The sequence below is a fragment of the Coturnix japonica genome, chromosome 27 (assembly GCF_001577835.2).
Source record: "Coturnix japonica isolate 7356 chromosome 27, Coturnix japonica 2.1, whole genome shotgun sequence".
NCBI lineage: Eukaryota > Metazoa > Chordata > Aves > Galliformes > Phasianidae > Coturnix > Coturnix japonica.
In genome coordinates this window covers 1,761,405-1,778,836 of record NC_029542.1, presented here as the reverse complement: position 1 = coordinate 1,778,836, position 17,432 = coordinate 1,761,405, and the positions used below count along the sequence as shown (strand labels likewise).

Sequence of the window (17,432 nt, the reverse complement as noted above, 5' to 3'; positions counted from 1 at the left end):
CAATATGGACAGATGGAAACTGGGAAAAAAGTAGGGCTGTGATCTCCTATTCACTTGTATCAGGATTCCTAGGGGTGAGGGGGAGAGTAATGATTTTAGAGAGAAATATGTTAAATTATCCCACTGATATGTGAAAAAGAATATATATATATACACACACACACATATATACTTGAGAAGGAGTTAAAAAAAGGAGAAATCAGAAACCACCCCCCACTTCAGCTATGCCACAATAGAAGTTTGGAGCTCTCATCTATTTAAAAGCAGCAGAGAGCACTGATAATTATTCTTGGGGAAAACCATGACAAGCAAAGGCAGCCCTTCCTTCCCATCCTCCTTGAATGATGAAATCATGAGAAAATCCTCATCCTCCCCTCCCTGTGGTTTGAGGGGTGGGGGCCTGAGCAGAGCCAAAGGGAAGGGCAGGGCTGAGTGATGGAAGCTGCTCATTTCCAGGCTGTGTTGATGGAGAGATCTGCACCCTGGTGAATAATGAGGTGAATGACTCCTTAGTGTTTCTATAAAAATAACACATTGAAATCCCCCTATGGCCTAGAGCTCAAGTTTCTCTGACAGTTTTAGCAGAAATAAACAAAGCTTGGCATGGAATCACTTGGGATAGAACCACAGACGTGTGCAAGCAGTGGGATGGAACAAGGGAAGCTTGCTTGTCAATGCACTGTGCTCCCTCCTGGCTGGGCTGGGTTGAAGCTCAGCACTTCTCTCCCCCATCTCATCTCCTTGGGAAACACATGAGAGCCCTCCACTGTGTCACACTGGAGTGACACTTGTGTTGTGAAGCTGTTAGAAAAGAGGGCAAGCAGCCAAGCCAGGCCAGGAGCTACTCTATGGATCTCGTTTCCTGAGGAAACCAGGCTAAAAGTACGTATGATCTGAGGCAAGTGTGACATTTCTGAAATGATCCTATTATTTTTTGCATTCCTCACTTACTGCGGGGTCTGTTTGTGAGCTTTAGGAAACATGCTTAGCAATCACAGCAGCATCAGGAGATGGGGATGCCTTTCTTACATAGCAAAGTGCTCCACTCCCTGACTGAAATGCAAAATTCAGGCTCACGGATGAAGCTTAGCCTGTGTCAGTTATAATAAAATGCCATGAATACTGATTCTCACTGTTTGTGGCACTTGTTATTCATCTACTGATCTGATGGAGAGCACAACAACCGCATCCATAGGCCCTTGGAAGAACATTCCCTGCATTGATCTGACTTAGAATTAACCATTGCTCCCTCCAAAACAGAAGTTGAGTCTGAGTAGTTTCTGCATCCTTACGTGGCTGGAAGAAAAAGATCTGAGGGCATTTTGTATCAAGGTTTCCATTCACCCTTGGTTTACATGAACTGCAGCAGTGCCCAGGGCTGGAGGAGCATCCTACCACGCTCCATCCTTTCTTCTGTCCCTCTCTGAGCCCTGCTGGCAGATGTCACAGGACCTCACAGTCTGTATGTCCCCATGTTGGTCTCCTAAACCTGGATTACCAGAAACTGAATTAAAGCTGAATAACCATAGAATCACAAAGGTTAGAAAAGGCTTCACAGATCCCCAAGTCCAACTCCAGCCCACCCCACCATGCCCACCAAACACCTCCAGGGATGGCAGCTTCCCCACCTCCCTGGGCAGCCTTGTGCTGATGCATCACCACCATTTTGATGGGATTCACCCATACTTTGGTGAGTCTTCTGCTCCAAGAATGCTGTCTTCTAAAGGCGGTAACACTGATTATTGTAGCCCATTAGTTGCGTTAGCAATGCAGGGTCATATCTACCTCCCTTTGAAGCTTCTGAAATGCAGCAATACACATCTCCCCAGAGGAGAGCTCTGCAGCTGTAATGAGAGAAAGGAGCTCTGCACTTTAAAACCTACCTGGAGTCAGCTGAACACAGCTCATTAGGAAGGTATTATGCCCCCACCTCTCTCTGTGATTAATAGTGTTTATGGTGATAAATATTCAATGTGGGCACCAAAGCAACACAGCTGGCATTTATCTGTTGGCTTGTTTTCTTCTGTGAAGGGTCAAGGGTTGATAATAAAGGCAGGAGCTGCTCTGATGCTACCTCTGAATTAACCCCAATGGTGCCAGGCTGTTCTCTGAGACTCATAGAAGGATTTTAGTACTTGGCAGGCCCAGAGCCCAGCTCTCCTCTGAGCTCTTCCTAATGTGTGAGCAATGCACAGGGAGGAATGGCCCAAGCATAACGGCAGGGGGAAAAGCAGAAAGGACAGGGTGGAAAGCAGGCTGGGAGATGGAGGGAAGCTCAGGTGTGTGGAGCTGATGATATTTGGGAGAAGGGGCTGGGGAGGATGCAGGAGCAGAGAGATGGGGTGGGCTGAAGGCTCAGCATCTCCTAATGGGAAGGGTAATGGTTTCTCTCTACCAGACAGCACAGGGTCTTAAAGGAGAGCAGAAAGTAGCGTTGGCTTCTGCTAGAGGGAGGTGATATAGCAGGAAGAGAACAGCAGAGGGTAGCAAATACCTGGCTTCGTCTCCTGGCCTGGTTAGGCTGGGGTGAGCCATAGGCATGCTGGGTGGAGGAGTTTGGCACAGGTTTTGTTTAAAGAAATACATCAGAGCGCAAAGCGTTTTGATAAGGTGGCTATGTTCTTATCACAAAGGCTTGTTGTAAAAGACATTTCCTTTAGAAATTTCCTGCTGAGATATGCAGGGTGACCCCATCACCGCAAGGGAGAAGGCGAGGCAGAATGAGCTGCTTTGATTATAATCAGAATGGAAAGCTCAGACCAAATGAAAAGAATCTTCTCTGTGTGGGGATTTCACTTGCCAGGAGCAGAAGCATCCCTGCATCTCAGTTGCTCTTTAGGTAGATTCTTTCTTGCTTTTCAGCTCTGAGCTTTGCCCAGCTCTGCCTTGGCATCGTGTCATGGTCATTAGGTCAGAGATCTCCAAATCCCAGCCCTGGGTGTCCTCCAAAGGCCACCTCTGCCCCCACTGGTTCAGCAGGACAGAAGACTCTCCTTTGTGCTCCTACACATCAAGCCAAGTTTAAATCAAAATCACAGACATCCTTCTGGAAGACCCTTTTGGAAGCAGTTCCCTGTTCCTGGATCCTGCTCACACTCCTTCAAACCAGCACAAAAACATCACCCCAGCATGCTGAGATCTTCTGCTCTAGGTTTCATTAGCACCCAAGGCTAATTAGCCAGTCAAACTGTCTCCTTCCTTGCCTGCAGATGCTGATGATATCTTATTCTCCACACCAAACTCAGTGCTTTGATTTGCCCTTATAGCAGCTGGGAGGCTGCCCCAGCTGCTGTTCTCTGTCATCACATCAAATGGGGTCGTTTATCTTCATGAGAAAGCTGGGCTGAGAGGGCCACGTGTGCCAGGCCATTCCCAGGCTCTGGCTTGGAGGCGGAGGATGATGGAGAAGGGTTGCTAGGAGTGGACATGGCCACAGCATCTGGCATGTTGAGTTCAAGGAGAAGGAAAGCAGGAACTGATAGGAAAGCAGTTGGGAAGAGTTTGGTCTGACAGCATCCCACTGACTCCATATATCCCCTTTAGACTGGAGGTTTACCTCTTTGCCCTCCTTGCACAGGACCCCACAAGCCACATATATTCTCTTGCCACAAGCATTCCTTCTGCCTGGATGGAAAAGGGGTAACTTGAAACATCCATCAGTACAGGAAAATAACAGCATGCAGGTGATCTTCAGACCTGATCTGTCTGAAGATTTATCTGTCCTATTGATTTACAAGCTGCATTTTACACCCCTCTGTTCTGAATAAGAGGACCAGTTCATAGGGTGGCAGTGCCAGGATTGGGATCAGATCTTCAGGATTATTTTCTCTGCAGTTTTTATTCTGAATACGATCCAATACTGCAGAGCTTTCAGTTCTATTTTAGAGAAGGATACATCTCTTTTTCTCCCTTGAACAAAGGAAGAGGTTTTCCCCTTAGTTTTGTATTTCTGAGTCATTCCACATTACAGCAAATTTCTGGCAAAGTTGCAGTTATGGCTAAATGGTCACTTTAAATTTAAAGTCTCTTTTCCAACAGCTTTATACCTTTATAAAGAAAACAACTGCTTTTCTGGGATGAAGATTTCTCTTTGGCCTCATCCTGAAGTCCAGCTATTCCAGAACATGGAGAGAAAATCAGCCCAAAGCCCTGGACATAACTGACAGCACTTTGCCCCTTTCCAGCTGATTTCCCCCATGGTGAGGGCTGAAGAAATGATACTACCTCTAATCTGAGTTGTAAGCAGGGATCATTTGGCCTCTCTGAAAACAAGAGCAAACAAAACCATGAGAGCTGGCAGACAGAGTGGGCTATAGGATCAGCAGTTTGTTGCTCAGGGCTGGAAAGCCTGGTTTTATGTTTCTGATTGAGGAGAGCTGGAGGAGTCCAGGCAAGCCCCTTCTCCTGCACGTCCATCCCTCTTCTGTATGACACAGATAAGGACAGTGACCTCTCCCAAAGCCACAAACCAGATGTTGTCCTGGACAGCAGAATACCCTGTAGCAACCCCCAGGGAGCATGGGAACAGAGGGACTTTGACCCCAGGGCAGTGTGGGAGCAGTGCGACCTCTGCCCATCTCAGCAGCATTGCAGTGATGCTTTTTTCCCTTCTGCTGCTCTTCATGAAGGAAAGCTGGCAGTGAAAGCAAGGGGCACCTTCTCCTCTGTTGCTTGCTGCAGACACATCAGTCAAAAGCTCAGCTCTTTTTGGGCACTGAGGCTTTCCTTCCATAAAGCTTTTGCACATCTGGTGCTGCCCAACCACCGTCAGACTTCACGCTGCCCATCTCAGGATGGATGTTTTAATCCTTGAGCTGTTTTAGGAAAGGCTTTGGATTATTTTCCAGGACCCAGCAGGCATCTTGTCCCAGGAGCTCTGACTCTCCTTTGCTCTCTTTCTCTTTTGTTATCCAGCCCTTGATAACACCCACAGTGCCAGAGGAAGGGTGATGCCAAACTGCTTTGCTTGTTGTCTTCAGACACCTGCTGTTGGGGTTGGTTGGAGTCAATGGCAGCATAATGGCCATGGAACCCACTGCAATGCAGGGGCTGAGCATCCCTCAGCCCTACACACAGAGTAAAAACAGCCCTAAGAAAATATCTGGTAGTGCCAGTGGAAGGGAGGCAGCACACAGCTACTGGGGAAATGGGTCTAATAATTTCCTTAGTGATACCCACAGTCCTACAAGAAAATGTAGCGAAAGGCAGAGGTGGGGAGGCAGGAGAGATCTGTCTCAGCTGGTGCATGATTGCTCCCTGAAGGGGATTCACTCAGACCTTGTTCAGTGCAATTCTGAACATCCCCAAATGATGGAGCTTCCCCTCACCCACACTCAAGAAGCCAAATTCACAGGCAGGTATTTCTCCTCAGTGCTCAGCCCGGATCACCCCATCTCTGTTTTCATCCCTTCCTCCCCCACCTCTCCCACCATAAATATTTCCTTCTGTGGCACCGATATCATTCGATATTTGTGGGTTGCAATTGTCTCCACCCCAAAACCAGCTGGGTCTGCCTTTCCTCATCTCCCCCCAAGCTTTTCCCTGCTCTAAACTAGTATTTCACCTGAAAAACGAATATATGGATGATCTTAAAGCTTCTCCAAATGTCACCTTAAAGGCAGTAAAAAAAAATGGAGGAACTGTCTGCTCCTGGGAAAGGTTTGAATTTAGGGAGGAAAAATATCATTCGATGGAAAAACAGGGAGGTATAAAGCTAAAGAAGGGAGAGGTGGACATCAGTCCCAGCAGGTATCTGACCCCTATGTGAGAGCCCTGGCATTTTTCTGGGATTGATTGGCTTTGAGCTTGTGGTAGAAGCGCCTCTAATTTTCCTTCCTGTTTCATTATCGACTGAAGGGATGTTTATTACTGATCCCCAGGAAAGCATAAAGTGCAAGGTGAGTAACACTGCTGTTCAGAAAAGCCAGATGGGGTTGTTCAGCGAGCCAAAGCAAAGCAGAGGAGAAAAACAAGCCAAGGCACTCAATCTCATGCATTGCAGTTCCCAGCTTTCCTTATGCAAACTCCAAGGCACACCCACCCAACTCAAACACCAATGTCCAACTCAGGGGCTGGGCTGTTGACTGGACATGGTGTGGCATTGGCAGACTGGATCTTGGGGTTCTTTTTACCATACCCTGCTGTGATATTTGGGACCAGGTGTGCTCACAGCAGGTGCCAGGTTTGTTGCTTCTGGCAAGAGTTTTTGGATAACTAACCTCAAGGTTGGCAAAATGTTCATCCCACAGAGGTATTCCCAGCTGTTACACATTCATAAGGGATCATCAGTTCTTCTTATTAACATAGTGATAAGCACAGGGCAAGGAGTAGAGCTTGTCCCTGGGATAAAGCCCCTTCATGTATGGCCAGGACCACATCTAGACTCCATTGGACAAGAACAAAATGAGATATGACAGCAGGTCCTCACTCACCCCTGCACAGCTTCTGGGGCAAGCAGGTCTATACCATCACAGTGAGCCACTGGTGATAACACCTCCAAGCTCTGCCACAAGACATGACTTCCAGGTATTTGGCTTATCACTATGCCTTAACCCTACAGGATGAGAAAAGCTCCTCAGATTCTGCCAGTTTCACCTTTGCAGATGCTCATCTGCTGCATGCAAGTCACCTTTTTGTCTTCGGTGACAGCTAAATTGTCTAAATGACAATGCCTGGAACCAAAGCACTTCTGTTCACAACGCTGCTTATGGAGCCATCACTCTCCAAACTTGATGAGCTCTCCCAGGAACAAGTGTGCAACAACAGCTTCATGATGTGCTGGGTCTGTACCTTAACCCACAGCCCTGAGCTTGTGGCCTTCCTGGGGTCTGGGAGGTCACTCTGCCCAGGCAGAGTTGGCCTGCACTGGGGCAGAGGGATCCTCTGAGCAATTTGCTTTGCTTACCTGCTAATAAAGTCAAGCAAAATACAGTATTTTCTGAACTACGAGCATTTTCTTGTTATCAGTAGTTGTGACTGTATTAAGTGTGCGACTGTGACAAGGCAACTTGTGCCAGACCATCATTACAGTGAGTAATCCTGCTTTTCTTGGTGTCTGCAGACAGCTCCTCAGTCTAGCAGCATGGATTTCATAAAGACCCCTATTTTTTCTAGGGAATTCCTGGTGGGTGGCTGCCAATACTTTGCATGGGATGGATTTATCTTGCCCACACTGGCAACCCTAAATACAAGCAGGTGCCCCCAGGCCCTCTGCAGGTGGGGCAGGTCCAGTTAGTGGGGTACACTAATTCCCCAGGATTTTTCCTCCATTCTAAAGAGTCAAACCTCTCCCAGCACAAAAGCATCACAGATCTACTGTGATGGGATGAGAGGAACATTGCACTGAAACTTTGAGGGTCAGAGGCATTTACTCAGATAAACTTCCTTTGGCTTCAGGGAGAGCTTCATGCAATGCTTTTAGCTGTGATGATCCAAGGACTGCTGTGCACAGAACAGAGCCAGCTGTCAGGGTCAGGAAACACCAATAAATCAAAGCTGTGCACTGGAGAAGAGCCCAGCACCATCCATCCACCAGCACACCCTCAGTTAATCTGCCACAGGCAGCAAGCACTTCTCAGTCCCAATGGGGGGCAGGTTGATTGTAAATGGGATATTCCTAGCTTGCAGACACAGGATGGCACAGCTGGTGAGATGGGGAAGAAAACTTCTCTTAAATTTTGCATTTATATTTCTCAGCTGTGGAATTAGAGGCCTCATTAGCTTTACCTAATCTCAGGTCATTTCCAGTACATTTTCTTATAACCCCTTCCTGTAAATAACTGAAACAGCTTTGGTACAGTAGACATTAAAGTCTACACAACCTGTTAACACTATTGAGACCCTGACTGCACCTTAGGTGGTATCAGCTGCAGCAGGGTGAGATGTGCATTTATACTCTGCTGTTAAGGCCATGAATCCAAAAGAACCCTTATTTTGTAGCATGGTAAAGAGAGTGCAGGGAACGTATGGTAAGGACTGGGGTCTGCCTGTCTCAGGAGGTAGATGTGGGATCCTCACCCTTCTTGTTGGAAGCAACTTCTGCCTTTAGGTCTAAGCTGTGGAGAGAGGAAGGGGTTTGTGTGCTCCAATCTCCTCTACAACAACTGGAAATGTTTCAACAATCTGCCAGTGACAAAGATACCCACAGACAACAAAGGAGAGAAACTGAAGACAAGAGAACACAGAGAGCCTAAACCATCACTGAACATACAGTGACCCATCCTTATGCCTTCGCCTTTATGGAGGATCCAAAAAACCATCACTGTACTTACAGTTGTCCATCCTTGTGCCTACACGGATAGGGAAGTTTCCAAGTTTAACACTGTAATGCAATGGAAAGCACAGCAATGACAGCAGAGCAGCAAAGTCCTAGGCTGCAACGAGGATTTGCTCAAATGCAACAGCTGTGGGCACAGAAACAAAGGAAAGAAGCTACTTACTTTCAAAAGGCCTCACGTACACAAGGATCTCCAGCAAGATCCCTTTGTTTCCCCTGTCAACCTTTAAATGAGGACTGGCAAGGGGTGGGCCTTGGCTCAAGCCCTATCAGTCACCCAGGTGCACTGCATTGCATTGCTTGCACCTGAGCTCTCCCGGGTTAGCTCTGCCTTTCCACCATGTGTTCAATTGCTTTTTCAAGCCACGGCTTAGCATTTCTGCTACACCCAGCTTTGGTGGTTTCCTAAAGCCATTATGATACATACAGTGATCTATTGTTGTGCCTGCATGTTTATGAAAGTCCTCCAGTCTCAGCCAAGTTTGTTCTCCTGTCCTCCAAACACAAGCAATAGGGACGATTCCCCATCTCTTTCCCCTTTCTCCTCTCTGTGACTGCATGGGATCCCTTCCACCTTTTCCTCTGTGCTGCAGCACTTCCAGCAAACACTGCTCTGTAGATGCTGGACATCACCATTGCCAGCAATGGCTGAGCTCCCCCCGGCCACTCATCCTGGTTATTGTCTGGTGGTGCAGAAGCACTGAAATCTAGATGAGGGTTTACAATCACAGCATTGCTCAGGAGCTGATTGCATCAGCATGTTTGGTAGTGAAGAGGTACTTTGGCTCTGAGCGTGTGGGTTTTTTCTAATGAAGTGAAATATTCCTGTTCGATGCACCCTCCCTTGCTGCATTCAGCTGCAGAGATCTCTGCAATCAAATGTATAGGAGAGCTCCCTGCTGTAGTTTTCTTTTGATCACCTTCAGCGTGTCCTTGCACTGAGAAGTTGGAGAAGTTATTCTTGATGTGCACCACAAAAAATCACTTTTCCCAGCAAATTCTGCCTTGATTGGATAATTGTGTCCTTCAGCAGAGGTGTATCTTTGTGTTTTGTGCTGTGGGGCCAAATGCACAGGACAGGACAGATACACTGCAGATGAGAATCAGCCTTGCACCACTGACAGCTCCAGGGAAACACTGATTTATCGCCTGCAACCCGGTGAAGGTAGAGGATTGCAAAGAGGAAAGCACAGACAAAAAAAGAAAGAAAGGCAAATGCTGCACTTCTAACGAGGAACTGCTGCTGAACTGCTGCTGCTGAACTACCTCCAGACTTTATTGCCAAGGCAGGCAAATAAAACACAGCCTTATGGCATAAAGAGCTCAATGCCGATCATCCATCCATCTGCTGTAAGCAGCTCTGGGTCCGCAGGAGGGTGTTTACATCTAAATGGCTCTTAAATAGAGACGGAAGATCCTGCAGCCACAAGATTTCAGCGAAGTCTTGCAGCTTTTGCTGAATCGGAAGGGATGTGCTCATTGGAAGCAGTGGGATGGCAGCTGAAATGAAGTGGGGTTGGTTTGGGGCTACGGATGCAGGGCCAGCGGTGGGGTGTGAGCTGGTGGATGATCACATGCTGCACGGGAAACCCGCTCCCTTCTTCCAGTACAGGCTTTGTTTGAAGTCTCTTTTACTTCTTGGCTCCCTGCAGGGGAAGGACAGAACACAGTTTAGAGAGAAACCAGCTGCAATCCCTCCTATGTCACCAGTGGGCTCCTTAGTGCACCGCTCACCCCAGGACGCATATAACACAAGCCAGGGAAAGCTCTGAACAAACATCTGCCAGGATTTGTTGACACCTTTCAGGAAACATCTCTTTAGCCAAGCTGTGCATCTCCTCCTGGCTGTGATAATGCATTTGCCAGACAAGCCATTTTTAGAGACCATTATTTTGAGTGTAACATACCCAGCAGGCAATTGCAGGAGGATTTGGAGCATATCAATTTCCTCTTGTCTTTTCATAAAAAAAAATGATAATACATTTTTCTGCCTTGGTTTCTAGTGTCATCTCAGGCAGCTCCTGAAGTCACCCATGTGTCCCTGCAGAGCTGAGGCTGAGGATGGTGACACTGAGATCTCCCCATACAGAGCATCCTCAGAGAGCTCCAGGGTTGATCCAGCTGCGTTTGCACACTTCATCCCCAAAGTCTGCTTGCTCTCTCAGGGTGTCCGACATGGTTCAGACACAGCTCATTAGGCAGCTGGAAGGAGAAGCTAATTATTACTCATTAGCATGGTACCTCCCTCTGGGCATCTTGGGCAGCGCTCATGGAGCAGCACTGGGCAGGATGCACAGACAAGATGGGTCACCAATATCCTTCACCTCCAGGGAGGAGTGGGCAGTGGTTTTGGGCTGCTTCTCATAATCACACAGCTAAATTGCTTGGCTTGTGATTCACTAGCATCTCCCCGGCCCTCCTCCTCCCCACGGCTTTGTTACCATCACTGAACTATTCTCACACATATTTGACTGATGTCAAACACAGGCTGGGGATCTTCCTGTTCCTGCTCCCCATCGTTTCCAGCCATAGAAGATTGATCCTGTCTGCCTGAGTTATCACCCTGATGCCCGAAGGCCTGTTAAGACCAGGAGAAGGATGCTGCTGTTGTCTGCAAGTCTAAACACAGCTGCTGAAGATGCTTCTGCATGGCATTCCTCCAACAAGCCCATGCTACTGCTCATGCTGAGCTATGAGCTATGGTTATCACATAGCAGCTGTGTTCCTGCCCAGCCTGAGAGCTCCCCAATGGGTCACACTTGGGCTCCTCACCATGTAGCACGTTGATGGAGACCAAAAGCAAGAGCAAGGAAAAGAGCAGGATGAGCATAAAAGTGTGTTCTTGGTTCCTGGCTCATTGTGTTATGAGACAGAGGTAGCTTTCTCTATGTAACAACTCTCTGAATTTCCCTTCCATGTGGTTACTGGGTCCCACCACTGCAGATGTAGATGAAGTTCCTTGTCATAAGCCTTTGTGGACACCAGGTCCTTCCTGGCCTCCTCAGCACCAAGAAGCTGCTGGGACACAGTTCTTGCTAGGTAAGTCTGGACTTAAGCTCTCTGCAAGCATTGGCTTTGGCCTGAGGTCCAAATAATCCCTAATATTACACCAATTTTGCGTGATGAAAATGGGAAGAAGCAGCTGCCTCCAAGCAGCACCTTCCTCTGTATGATTCAAGTGGGACAGCACTGGAGAGCTTCACCCAAGAAGCACTGCAGGATTTGCAGAGCAATAGCACGTATGTGTAACCACACACTGTGAACTGGTGGGTATTTACTGCTGCAGGAGCCCTCTCTAAACCTTTGGGAGTTTCTCATAGCTCTGATTACACTTCTGGAATCGATTCCAATTTAATGCAATTTGATAGCAGCTGGTGGGCTCTTTTTAGCCCCACTGAAAAAAGAAATAATGGATAATAGTGGAAAAATTAGGTAGAAGCCATTATTGCTATAGAGTAATTAACCATGTCCAGTGAAGCACACTGATAACAGAGTAAAGGTAAATTGAATCTCTGCAACACGCTGCTGCTCATCACCTGCAGAAAAATGCACTGCATTCAGTATATTTTCAGTTTTCCCCCTCCCCAAGTTAATGACCTTAAACAAAGAACCTCAGGATGACAAACAGCCATAAAAAGGACATGTCACAGAAAGGCCTTGGTTTGGTTTAAATCATTTCTTGTGATGGGGAGCTGCATTCCAATGGCCTCTGTGTCTGCTCCTTCTTCCTGTGTTAAAGTCTGCCTACACAGCCCAGTGTGAGATGTTTCAAAGATAAATTAAATCTGTAAGAAATGGAGAATGGGGAATTGAAAATGAGAAGGGGTCATAAGCTAATATATTCAGTAATTACAGGGGAAGGTAGAGATGGTAGTAATACGTCCTTAAGATGATGCTGCAGGTACTGAGTCTGGCTTTCCACTCCATCTCCTATTTATCACCTGTCCAGGAGGTGTTTTAGTGCCCTGCCATGTTCACCTGTGTATCCATACACCCATATACCATACATTTCTAAGTGGAATTTCACCGATTTTGAGCAATGGGGTGTCTGGATTTGCAGATCTTTACACTTTTGTCACATTTAACCTTCTGCTAGGAAGAGGAGAGGCCAACAAGAACAATCCTGACAATCAACATCATGTGGTCCCTCTGCAAACAACAGGACAGCTGACTGCAGCAGCGATGTCTCCAGGCTGTCAGCAGAGTTGTCACCATTCCCCTGCTGCACCCATCACTGATGGAATGACAAGGCAATCTCTCTCTCCTTCTCACTGCTTCCAGCCCCACAACCCAGAGCATCCCCAGCACCCTGGCAGTGCAGGGGGATATGGATGGCTCTGCACATGATTCTGGTTTTGCTACTGCCACATGTAGCAGCTCCCTGGCTTGGAAGAAAGATGCAAATCACACTCGGTGCTTGGAATCCAACCCTCATGACTAATCTCAGCTGGGAGGGAGCACTGCAGGGCTTTCCCAATAGCTTGGGGATGCAGTGCAGCAGCTTCAGCTTGCAGGGTGTAGAATCCTGCCTGTTAAAGCCCTCTTATTCTTGGGGGAAAAGATAGGCTGGAGTAACCTCGACATATTTGCATATGACAACCATGCCTGGGGTGGTGGTGTCTCAATTGTGCTCCCATCCCATCCTTCTTAGGGTGATGCCAGGGTTCTTGGAGTCTTTGGTGCCCTCCAAGGGCCAGCAGTGGGAGCACCCCCCCATTGCCTGCTTTGATGCTGCTGTTCTACGTGGAGGATTTTACACCGTGCTAGGCTGCTCACAGATGGAACCATCCACGTCCCCCAGCACTTGGGATGCTAAATTAACACCATGCCTTTAATCTAGCAGGTGTGCAAGCACAGATTCCCCGAGGAGCCTGCTGCAGAGCAGGAGAGAGTTCATAGAGATTGACTTTGCATGTTAATGAAACTAGAAAACCTGATTATTCCACGCGGAGTTAATGAGCTACCAGGAAAAAAACATGACTGGTTAAAATACTAGTGGGAATTTCCATCTGATGCCACCTCCAGCTCCCTGCAGATCTCCTTTCTGTCTCCTCCATCCTTACAGTGGGATGGGATTGCAGTGCAAGGAAAGCCATCAGCCCACTGTAACACTGCTCTTCTCACCCCAAACCACAGGGAGAGGCCTGAGCTCATTGAGACGTGGTGATCTTTGCAGTGCTTGGAAGAATCGAGCTGCTCTCACTGTGCTGGCAGGAGCCCGGCTGTCCATGTACAGCCACTCAGTCTCTCTGCTGTCACTTTGAGCCCTCGGTGGGGTTCTGACACCCAGAGGGCACCTGGCTCTTTGTCTGCATTGGAATGGAGAGGGAGGGAGATCTCCAGGGGAATTATTAACAAGCATGTAGGAAGGGGAGGTGGAATAAGAAGAAAATATCTTATTGGAATTTAATAGAAAAATAAAGAAACTAAAAAATGAATGGGCTCGGATCTGCACCAGCCTACAGCAGAGTACTCCTTTATGGAGAGTGATGCTCTTGGAAGTCCCTTGTACTCCAAGTTCAACAAGGACCGTGTAAGCAGATCTCACCCCTCTTCTCCTTTTGTTTTCACTAAATGAGCAGAAAAACTCCATCAAAGGAGCACTGATGGTGTTATTAGTTTTCGATTTGGATGCACTCAGTCTCTCAGTGCTGTGTGTGGAGGTGCTTTGTGTGTTGAGGTCCTGTGTGTGTTGAGGTGCTGGTTTCCAACCACTGCCTTCTTGTTGCAGGAGGAAGATTGGAAAGGTGTGGGGGTATGGGGGAGAAAATGTTTAAACTGAATCTTTCTTCAAAGGGAAATGGGCAGCTCTGCAGGTTTCATTCATTCTCAGCAGTGAATGAGGTGAAGAAAGGGAGAGGATTCAGATGTGACCACAAGGTCCAAGACTCTGAAGCATCCTCAGGAGCCAGTGGAGTGGCATAAGACCCTCAGCTCTCTGTACATCTCTCTTCCCATTTTATTCTTTGGGTATTGTTTTTCACTGATTTTGAGCAGAAAGATGCTCAAGTTGAAAGCCATGTCCTCCAGTGCATCCACTGCTACCCAATGCGGTGCCATGCCAATATCCCCCACCCTGTGCTCTCTGCTAGGTCAAAGGGACACCAAATTGCCTCCAGAAGGGATTATGCAGAAGGAATCAGGGTCAGGAGGGCACTGCTGGGGGTTCTCAGCCCTAATCCTGCTGTGGCCATGAGCACAGAGGAGGATGCAACCTGAATACAGAGGTTGTATATGTGAAACACATTCCGGATCCCATCTGTCCCAGTGGTTGTTAAAAATTGGACTCCAACGTGGTAAATTTCAGCTGAAAACCTACACAACCATGAGCAGTTCTGAGGTTTTAAACATGTTTCTTGGAAAGGCTTCCATGATTTTGGTACCAGGCCAAAGTATCTTAGGTTTTCGGCAACAGCAAGCGGAAAGCTTTGCCAATAAAACAACATTTGGGGTTTTTATCTTCCAGTGGGAGAGAAAAACAAGAAAGAAATAGGTACTTTATTAAGGAAGCAAACAGCAATCAATCCCCAAATGCTTTTCAAGAAAACAACAATATTTTGGACTGAGGATTTCATGAGCCTTTGCTGTAGGGAGGAAATGGTGGAGAAAAGAGAGAAAGGCTCTCAGCCTGGTCAGGGCATCAAAGGATATTGTGTGCATTTATATTGTACATGAATATTATTGACCTGCTGGAAAAAAAAACAACCCATTCCTCTGGGTGAAGTGAGCGGTGCAGAGGTTTTTAAAGTGCATCTCTTTGGAAACAGGAATGACTATTGACTGGAGGGGGGAAGAGCACACGGAGTTGTGTGTATTAGGGACAGACACGGAGAGCATCAGCCCAGCTCCAAAATTCCCATTAATAAAAGCTCGTACATAAATAAGGATGACAGCTATTGATTTTCCTTTGCAAGCAGCTCGCCCTGCCCTGGGTGATGAAATGCAGCCCCTTCTTTGGTGAGGTGTAAGCATGGCATGGCCGCAAAGGTTGTGATCCAGAGGGAAAATGAATGATGTTTGGCAGAGAGAGAACCATGGCTGCTCTGCTCAGGGTTTACCTGTTGGAAAATGGCTGTCTGGGGCTGGAAGTAAGAAAGCAGAGGAGAGAAGCCCAAATTGTACTTATCTTTGGGATTTGGGTGAATTTTTCCTCTCCATCCCAAGTGTATTTCACTTTCCCTAACACTTTGCTTCCAGCATGGCATCAAAAGGGCAGAGTTAAGGGTATTTGTGTTGTTTCTGTTGACTAATAGCTGCTTCTAACCATGCAAAAAGCATTTCCTGACCAACCTGCCTTTCACTTGCAGGGTGCTGCAGGAAGCTCAGCATGCTCCAACTCACTTCAATCCTAAAAGGACAACTCATTTTCTCAAGGCTACATTTGACACCTGGCATCCAATCACCCAGCCCTCCTCTTTCCCACCGCTATTGCTGCTGGTTTGTCAACATCATCAAGTCGAGAGGCACTAATTACCTTCCAGTGAGTAGGCACAGAGCCCTTGGGAAGGAGCCTGCGTGACTGCCCTGCTTGCTGCCTGCTTAACACCGGGCTGTGATGCTGCTGGGAAGAGGATGCGTTGTTGGGGCCGTATGACGTTTCCAGCTCAGTTTTCATGCCCTGGAGCTGGAGGAGCTGAGGGACAGGTATTAACAAGGTGCTGTGAAGTGTGGGGCCAGACGTCAGGAAAGGAAACACAGAGCAAAACTTGGTGTTGGGATGGTCCTGTGGCTCTTGAGCATCCCCTGAGCAGAGTTAGTGGTTAATTTAACCCAGGAAGACTCAGGGAGTGATTCCTTCTGGGGGAATCTCTGTCCCTCAGTGCCATGCAGTGATTCAATGCCAGCAAGGTGCTCCCCAAACGTTCCTAAGACAGACAGCTATGTGCTGAGCCCAGTGTTGTGTCAGGTAATTAGCTCCCATTTATATCCGTTAGGTGTGCAATTAGTCTCCTATTAATGCAATTAACGCTGTGGCATTAGCTTAAGTATGTAATTGGCACAGAAGGTAGCTGCAGCTCAGCTGCTGAGCATGGCATGGCATCTACTGTGTGGTTTCTGCAAGGATGGTTAGGAGGGATGTGGGTAGTCAGTTTCCTAAGCCAATGACAGGTTTTTTTGGTGCAGATTCTTGCAGTGCATGAGTTTGGGTGTGCACCCACTTTATAGAATCACAGAATCTCTTGAGTTAGGAGGGACCCATAAGGATCTTCACTTCAGCTGCAAAGTGAAGCAATTCTCCATCCTTCCTCTACCTTAAAACCCCCTGGAAGTGCTTAGAGGAGCTGATTATATGCAGCACACCCCCTTCCCAGTGTGTGGGAATGGGACTGGGGGGGGGGGAGGGGGTGTGTTGTCCTTTTACGGGGTCAGATCTGACCTTGGCAGGATAGAGGACCTGTCCTGAAATCACTGCAATTCGCTCCTGCCCTCCCTGGGACAATGCAGACGTCAGAGGAGCTGGTCCATCTGGCTGCCATTCTGGGGAGTGAGGAGTGATGGGGAGAAGAAATAACACCTCCATCCCTCCCGGAGCCATTCCTGGCACCCGGCCCCTCCTGGCAGTTCTCAGACAAGAAGGTCTGACAAGCACCGCGGCACAGACACAGTTGGCCTTTAGGGATGTCAGGGACGGAGAAGGGCTGTGGGGATGGGGAGGGATGGATGCTTTGCTGCATCCCACCCTGGTGTAGATGGACACTTCCCACGTGTCCAGCTGCCCTTTGGGTGCTCAGACAAGCTGCTTACCTTCAGATGGTGTCAGTGGTTATCAGCAGAGCAGAATGAGGGGGAGACTGGCCCCAGTGCGGGTGTTTGGCTCGGGGAAAGCTTCTGACAATCTTGATTAACAGCCCCTTCATCTGCTCACAGCAGCGGTAAGCCACGGGAGATCTGGGCTGAAGCAGCTCTATAATCAAGAGGGTTTGAAAGAAGCAATTTTCTCCTCTTGCAACCCAGTTGATCCTCATTTAATTGCTGCATAGATTTCCCTGAGTTGCCACAGCACTGTCTGCACTTCATCCTCTCCAGTAAGTCTGTGGTGCTTGACTCCCGTGTTGTTTTGCAGGCTGGGATGTGTGATGCTCTGGGATCTTGAAATCCCTCCATGCAATTTTGGCACAACACAGCCGAGATGCAGCTCTGAAAACAGAAAATCTCT

General features: G+C 47.8%; 1 long non-coding RNA gene across 1 annotated transcript; it reads right to left on the bottom strand.

The window, feature by feature from the left end:
* Positions 1-1,653: 1,653 nt before the first annotated feature.
* LOC107325059 lies at positions 1,654-8,467 on the bottom strand. Its single transcript, XR_001559611.1, has 3 exons — positions 8,439-8,467; positions 8,271-8,320; positions 1,654-4,986 (listed from the first exon to the last, which is right to left on the bottom strand). It is a non-coding gene; the product is annotated as an uncharacterized LOC107325059 (long non-coding RNA).
* Between the last annotated feature and the right edge of the window lie 8,965 nt (positions 8,468-17,432).